Source organism: Triticum dicoccoides, chromosome 1B, assembly GCF_002162155.2.
Source record: "Triticum dicoccoides isolate Atlit2015 ecotype Zavitan chromosome 1B, WEW_v2.0, whole genome shotgun sequence".
Classification (NCBI taxonomy): domain Eukaryota; kingdom Viridiplantae; phylum Streptophyta; class Magnoliopsida; order Poales; family Poaceae; genus Triticum; species Triticum dicoccoides.
In genome coordinates, this window is record NC_041381.1 from 419,137,275 (window position 1) to 419,145,446 (window position 8,172).

Consider the following 8,172-nt stretch of genomic DNA (forward strand, 5'->3'; position numbering starts at 1 on the left):
TTTGGGGCGGCGGGGCGGCGGCTTATAAAGAGGGGGGCGGCGACTTGGAGGAGGGGGCAAGGCACGGCGGCGATGAGGAGTCCCAGCCGGACTCCTCATCCGAGTCAGCGGCGGCGCGGGCGCGCGAAGGCGGTGGCGGCGCGGGGAAGTTGGGCCGGCCCTGTTGGGTTTCGGCCCAGTCGGTGCCCGATGTTTTTTTTTAAATAATTTCTCCGATGGAAATAAAATCCTAGAAAATAAAATAAAAACCTAAAAATGCCAAAATAAATTTTCACCGTCTAAATAAAATATTTAGAACGAGATGAACATTTTCTTGGCCCTAAAAATGCAATTTTGAAAACGTGCAATTTTCTAATGCAAATAAAATCCAAATAAACTCAAATAAAAACAAACAAATGATTCTAACATTTTTCCTCCAATATTTCAATTGTTTTGGAGAAGTCATATTATCTCCTCTCAAGTATTTTTATAAGAAATATTTTTCGGAGAGAAAAATAATTGAAATCAAAATCCTCGTTTCACAATTTGCTAGGAATCAATTATGAAAACTGGGAAATCCCCAACTCTCTCTGAGGGTCCTTGAGTTGCTTAGGATTTTGAGGATTTGAGAGCGGAAATGCAATAAAATATGATATGGATGGATGACCTATGTATAACATTCCAAATTGAATATTTGGGGTGTTACAAACCTACCCCCCTTAAGATGAATCTCGCCCTCGAGATTCGGGTTGGTCAGAAAATAGGTGTGGGTGGTCCTTGCGAAGATCATCCTCTCGTTCCCAGGTGGCTTCATCCTCGGTATGGTGTCTCCACTGAAATTTGCAAAATTTGATAACCTTGTTGCGAGTGACTCGGCTGGCAAACTCAAGAATCTTTACTGGCTTCTCCTCATAAGTCAAGTCACTGTCCAGCTGAATTGCCTCCAAGGGTACTGTATCTCTTAACGGTATATCGGCCATCCCAGCATGACACTTCTTCAGCTGTGAGACATGGAACACATCATGAACTCCTGATAGTCCTTCAGGTAATTCCAGCTTGTAGGCAACTTCTCCCATCCGTTCCAAAACACGATACGGTCCTACAAATCTCAGGGCTAATTTTCCCTTAACTCCAAATCATTTCACTCCTCGCAAGGGTGATACTCGCAGATATGCTCTTTCTCCAATTTCATAAGTTACCTTCTTGCGTTTCGAGTCTGCATAACTTTTCTGCCTGGACCGAGCTACCTTCGGTCTATCACGAATCAACTTAACCTTCTCCTCAAACTCTTTGATCAAGTCTGGTCCAAAAAGCTGTCGGTCTCCTACCTCATCCCACATCAATGGTGTTCTGCATCTGCGTCCATACAAAGCTTCGAACGGTGCCATCTTCAAACTGGCTTGGTAGCTATTGTTGTATGAAAACTCTGCGTAGGGAAAATTGTCATCCCAACTAGATCCATAATCTAGCGCACAGGCTCTCAACATATCCTCCAGTATCTGGTTGACTCTCTCGGTCTGTCCATCTGTCTGCGGGTGGAATGTTGTACTAAACTCCAATCTCGTACCCAAGGTCTGGTGTAACTGATGCCAAAACTTTGAAGTAAACTGTGTCCCTCTATTTGATACGATGCTCCTCGGAACTCCATGCAGACATACGATCCTGGACATATATATCTTGGCCAACTTTGCACTAGTATAAGTGGTTTTCACCGGGATAAAGTGAGCCACTTTGGTCAAGTGATCCACTACTACCCATATTGAGTCATATCCTGCTTTGGTCCTGGGTAGTCCGGTGATAAAGTCCATGCCAAGTTTATCCCACTTCCATTCGAGTATCGACATAGGCTGTAACAGTCCTGCGGGCTTCTGATGTTCTGCCTTCACTCTCTGACATACATCACATACGGCCACATACTCGGCGATATCCTTCTTCATACCAGTCCACCAGAAACGTTCTTTTAAATCCAAATACATCTTGGTGTTTGTGGGGTGTATCGAGTATGGTGAGTCATGAGCCTCCTGAAGTATTAACTTCCTGATCTCTAGGTTATTAGGCACATAGACTCGGTCCTCAAACCATAAGGTATCGTGCTCATCCTCGCGAAAACCTTTGTCCTTTCCTTCACTCATCTTCTCCTTTATCTCGGCATCTTTTTGTCCTCCTTCTGAGCTTCTCGAATTTTGTTCAACAAGGTCGACTAAACCTCCATTGTTGCAAGGAAACCTCTGGGAACAATCTCAACTCGAAGTTCCATGAGATCCTTAGCTAACTCCTTTGGCAATCCCCTACCTTCAAGTATATTGGCATAACTCTTCCGGCTCAAAGCGTCTGCTACAACATTGGCCTTTCCTGGATGATAGTGTAGCTTCGTATCGTAATCTTAATAAGTTCCAACCATCTCCTCTGTCTAAGGTTCAGCTCCTTTTGCGTGAAAATATACTTCAAACTCTTATGATCCGTGTACACATCACAACGGTTTCCAATAAGGTAGTGTCTCCAAGTCTTTAATGCATGCACTACGGCTGCTAACTCTAAATCATGTGTGGCGTAGTTCAACTCATAGGGCTTCAGTTGTCGTGAGGCATATGAAACAACTTTTCCGTCCTACATAAGCACACATCCCAGTCCCAAGCGAGAGGCGTCGCAATACACTTGAAACTCCTTATGTATATCTGGCAATGTTAGCACTGGAGTCAAACGTTTCTTCAACTCTTGAAAACTTGCTTCACAATCTTCTGTCCATTTAAACTTAGTATCCTTCTTCAATAGTTCAGTCATTGTCTTTGCAAGCTTGGAAAAATTCTCAATGAATCTCCGATAATATCCCGCGAGTCCAAGAAAATTGCGGATCTCGCCAACTGAAGTCGGTGCCAACCATTCAGTGACCGACTGAACCTTGCTGGGGTCTACTGCTATACCTTCTCCTGATATAATATGCCCAAGAAATCCAACTTCCTTCAACCAAAATTCGCACTTGCTGAACTTGGCGTATAACTGGTGTTCCCTGAGTTTCTCGAGAACTAATCGCAAATGCTCCTTGTGCTCCTCTTCATTCTTCGAGTATACCATAATAACATCAATAAACACCACAATGAATTTGTCCAAATACTCCATGAACACTTTGTTCATCATACTCATGAAATAGGCAGGGGCATTTGTCAGTCCAAACGACATGATCGTATACTCGTATAATCCATACCGCATGGTGAACATTGTCTTTGGTATATCCTTCTCTCGGATCTTGAACTGATGGTATCCCGATCGTAGATCGATCTTTGAAAACACCTTAGCTCCTTGCAGCTGATCAAATAGATCATTGATCATCGGTAGTGGATACTTGTTCTTAATTGTTACTTCGTTCAAGGCTTGATAATCCAAAACCATCCTTAGGGATTTATCCTTCTTCTCAACCAAAAGTACTGGAGCTCCCCAAGGTGACGAACTCCTTTGAATATAACCTTTCTCCAACAACTCCTTGATCTGCTTCTTAATTTCCTCCAGATCATTTGCGGGCATCCGATAGGGTCTCTTGGATATTGGCCCTGTACCTGGCAATAGCTCTATCAAAAACTCAATGTCTCGATTTGGTGGCATGCCTGGTAACTCTTCTGGAAAAACATCTGGGTAATCCTTCACTACATGCACTTCCTCCTTCACAACTCCTGTGAGGGCATTCACTTGGGTCCTCCTAGGCACATGCCTAGATACGTACTTAATCCTTTTCCCCTCCGGGGTGGTGACATAAATTGACTTACTAGCACAGTCAATACTTCCTCCATAGTTTGACATCCAGTCCATACCTAATATCACATCCAATCCTTGTGACTCCAAGATAATTAGGTCAGACGGAAAAACATGAGTCCCAATGGTTAGGGGTATCTGGTTGCACCATCGGCCAGCCATATATTCTGCTCCTGGCGAGCTTACTAAAAGAGGGGTCCTCAGGGTTTGGGTTGGTAGGTTAAACTTATCCACGAATCCCCTTGATATGTATGAATGTGATGCACCAGTATCAAAAAGAATAAGAGCGGTAAATGACTTAACCAAAAACTTACCTATTACCGCGTCCGGCTGCTCTTCAACCTCCTCCACGTTAACGTGGTTCACTAGTCCTTTGTTGAATGGACTAGGCTTCTTCCCGGCGCTCCCGTTTCTATTTCCATTCCTTCCTTCAGGGCAATCATTTGCATAGTGCCCAGTCTTCCCGCACTTAAAGCAAGTAACTTGACTTAGGTCTCTCTTGGCGGGTGTGGCTGGATTGGAGCGATTCTGATTGTTGTTAGCTCCATTCCCATTTCCATTCTTACCACCATTGTAGTTATGCGATCCTCCTCCAGTATGGGTGTGACATCCTTGGTTATGAACAAGTCCTCCCGAATTTGGGGTTAAGCGGGGCTTCTGCTGAGCTCCTGAGTTATACTTCCCTTGTCCATACTTCCTCTTACGGCTCTCAATCTGCTGATGCTTCCCTTCGATCAAAAGAGCCTTATCTACCAACTCCTGGAAGTTGTTGAAGGTTGCCACCATCAACTGCATACTCATCTCATCATTCAACCCTTCCATAAACTTCTCCTGTTTCGCGGCATCTGTGTCCACATCATCAGGGGCATAGCGTGATAACTTGCTAAAATCATCCATGTACTAGCCTACAGTACGGTTCCCCTGGCGTAAATTGCGAAACTCCTGATTCTTCATTTGCATAGCTCCAGTGGAAACATGGGCAATACGAAAAGCCTTCTGAAACTGAGCCCATGTGACAGTGTCGATAGGATAGGTGGCTGTGAAATTCTCCCACCATGATGCTGCAGGTTCATCCACTTGGTGTGCGGCAAAACGCACCTTCTCCACATCTGTGCACCCTGCGGTGGTCAACTCCCTTTCGATACGGCGTAGCCAATCATCAGCAACTATTGGCTCGGTGCTACTGGAAAACACCGGAGGCTTTAACCTTAGAAAGTGGGCTAGGTTGTCCACTGGTGGCGGGTTGTTGTTGTTGTTGTTGCCCTGGTTCTGAACTAGCAATTGCATCAAAGCATTCTGCTACTGGATCAACTAGGTGAGCTTCGGTTGGAAAGCAAAACCGGTGTCACGTCTCAGAGGCATCTGATGGGTTTAGATGGAAGAGATTAGAATAGAAAAAGGTCTAGTGAGAAAGCACTACCCATATGCACATGAGACAAACACAATCATATCACTCAATAAATCAAGCAAGGGCATACAACGGTCTAGAACTATCGCAAAAGTGCTCAACTGCTACTAAATACATGGGGAAATACTACTAATATATGGTGGTCATCTAGAAATTTTGATCGGTGGAAGATTCCATAATGTCCGCTCCAGCTTCATCTTCAAAATCATCATCACTAGGATCAGAATCAGTGTCGTCGATGATGATGTAGTTGTCCGGGCAAGTGGGGTCGTCATCTTCGTCTCCCGGTGCTGGTCCTCCCATGAATATTCCGATCTTCTTAACCAGGTCATCGTTCTTCTCCAGTAGTGTCTTGATTTCCTCCTCATATCCATCGCGTGTGAACTTGAGTTCTTCCTCCAGCTCGATGATCCTAGTATTTGCCTTCTTCAATTCCATCATGTCTGCGCACATCTGGTTCTCCTGACATCGAATGTGTTGGTTTAGCTCCTGGATAAAAGCTGCAATGGATCTATCTTTCCTGGTGCTGATTATTTCCCATTGCTCGTCTCGGCGCCCACATATTTGATAGATAGTGTCCTTGAGTTCCCTGTTGTAGACTTCTCCAATGCGTCCCATGGTAATGTGGGCTGCCATGCTCTTGCCTAGACTCCAAGTTGGTGCATCGAAAGAAAATTCTATGGGTTTAGAAGTTGGCGAGAACGTCCTTCCTGGTACTTGTACTTGAATCATCCAGCGCTTCTCTTCTGGTAAGGTGGCGTTGTATGTCCCGGTGAAACTTGGTATTCCAATGTTCAAGTACCTAGTGACTTCTTTCAAGTGGCGTCCAAAAGGTGTATCCTCATCCGGTTGCGCGAACTTGTTCTTCATCTCCGTCATCCTAAAGAATGGAAAAGGAAGAGGAGTCAGAAATGAGTAGAGAAGAGTGACCTATGGTTTATCTTAGTGGTCGTGTCCTACACTCAGTGTGTGCTCTGATACTATATTGTAGCGACCGACCTCAAACGGTCAAGTCTTTGTGCCTCAGTGTCATCCCTGGATCAGTAATGCTGACACGCACAGTAATCGAAGGATTTATAACAGAGTAGCAATCACACACTTATTACATCGAATGTCTCAAAAGAGAACTTATTACAATAATATGGCTTAAGGTCATCTAATGCGATAACAGCGGAAGGCTTGGAAGATAAAGTGAGTCCATCAACTCCAACGGCATAGCTGAGCTGCATGGCAATGACCTAACGAACCTTACACCTCGTCTGAAAAGTCTGCAACATAATACGTTGCAGCCCGAGAAACGGGTCAGCACATGGAATATGCTGGCAATATAACACAGTAGAGCAAAAACAGAATAATGCTATCACTACATGCATATTTGGCTGGTGGAAAGCTCTAGGGTTATAGTTTTGCGAAAAGCAAATTTTTCCCTACAACAAAGGAATAAATTTTAATTTAACTATCATGGTGGTTGAAACATTGAGAAGGTATAACCCCAACTCAATCCCAAATTAAAGTAATTATCAACCCAACAATATTAATTATGAGTGATGAGATACAGGTGATAACCCAAGTACTAGATACTCAAAATTGTCCATAACCGGGGACACGTCTAACCATGATTAGATTGTACACTCTGCAGAGGTTTGCACACTTTTCCCCACAAGACTCGATCGGTTCCATTGGATTTCTCGCACTGCACGGTGTTTGAGAAACGGATGACCGAGACATAGTCTTTCAGAAAAATTAACTCCCTACTCCGGGTAGACCATACCAAACCTACAAAACCCACTACCTGCTAATCTACCTCTTCAAGAGATTCACGTAACTTACTCAACTATGCTAGAGCCCATAATAGCTTGTGGCTACACACGAAAGTTTCTAGCATGAATCATCTCAGTTCCCTTTAAGCCTGGGTGGCGGTCCATAGGAAGATCACACGGTTACCCCGAGATTTCCAAAAAGATACAGACAACACTGGGTTCCCCAGGTGCCTCAATCCACCCAGATGTGTATTAAAGTTGCCACCTTAAGTTTAACCGTTAATTAACAATATCACATCTGTCATGGAAACACTCAAACCCAATCCACGTCTACGAGCATAGCATAGTAATATAAGCATAACGTAGAAGTAACTCCCAAGGGTTTGATAATAAGCAGGGCAATAGGTTCTACCTCATCAACTACTTCCCAATACCCTCAAGTTAAAGATGTCCTAATCATGCAATGTTTTAGGATTGAACTAATGCAATGAAAACTGGGTATGAAAAGAGTATGATCAATGTGTTACTTGCCTTGCTGACGGTCCGTGAATCCTAGAGACTCGTAGTAACACGCTTCGCACTCCGGGAATTCTATCGCAAACAAACAATAACATACATAAGCAACTAGCAAAGGTGCACGAGCAAAACTTCATAAAAGAGATTGACTAGGAAGTTGAACTTAAGAACTCCGGTTTGCAAAAGAATCAAATCAAACGGAGCAACGAAACTCAAACGGCGAAAGAAACAAGATCCGTTTACTAATCTGTTCTAAAGTCAATTTTTACAGTATCAAAATCTTGTTTAAGTTGATTAAACAGAAACAGGGTCTCGAGACGAAACTCTAGGCGTTTGAATCACCTGATTCCGACTAATGAGCGAAAAGATAAACAGAAACTACGATCAGATCAAAAATCACGACTGAAAATAATTGCAAATAAATCCGATAAAAGAAAACTGACGAACAGGCTAACGAACAAGCGTTCGTTATCTGTAACTAATGGGAGAATACCGTTCGTTTAAATGAACGTATGGACGAACTTCTGCTAATTAGAAGAATCGAGAAAACCAGCGAACCGATCTAAAAAACGAACTAGGGTTTCTAAAAAAACCAAATGCTTTTTAAAAAAAATCGGCGGCTCAGATCCGGCGCGGTACCTCCGGCGAGGTGGCTCCGGCAAGGCGGGGTTGGGCGGCGGGGCGGCGGCTCGCGGGGCAACGGGGCTCGGCGGCGGCGCATGCGGTAACCGGCAGCGGCGGCGAGGCGCGGGCGGCGACGGCTAC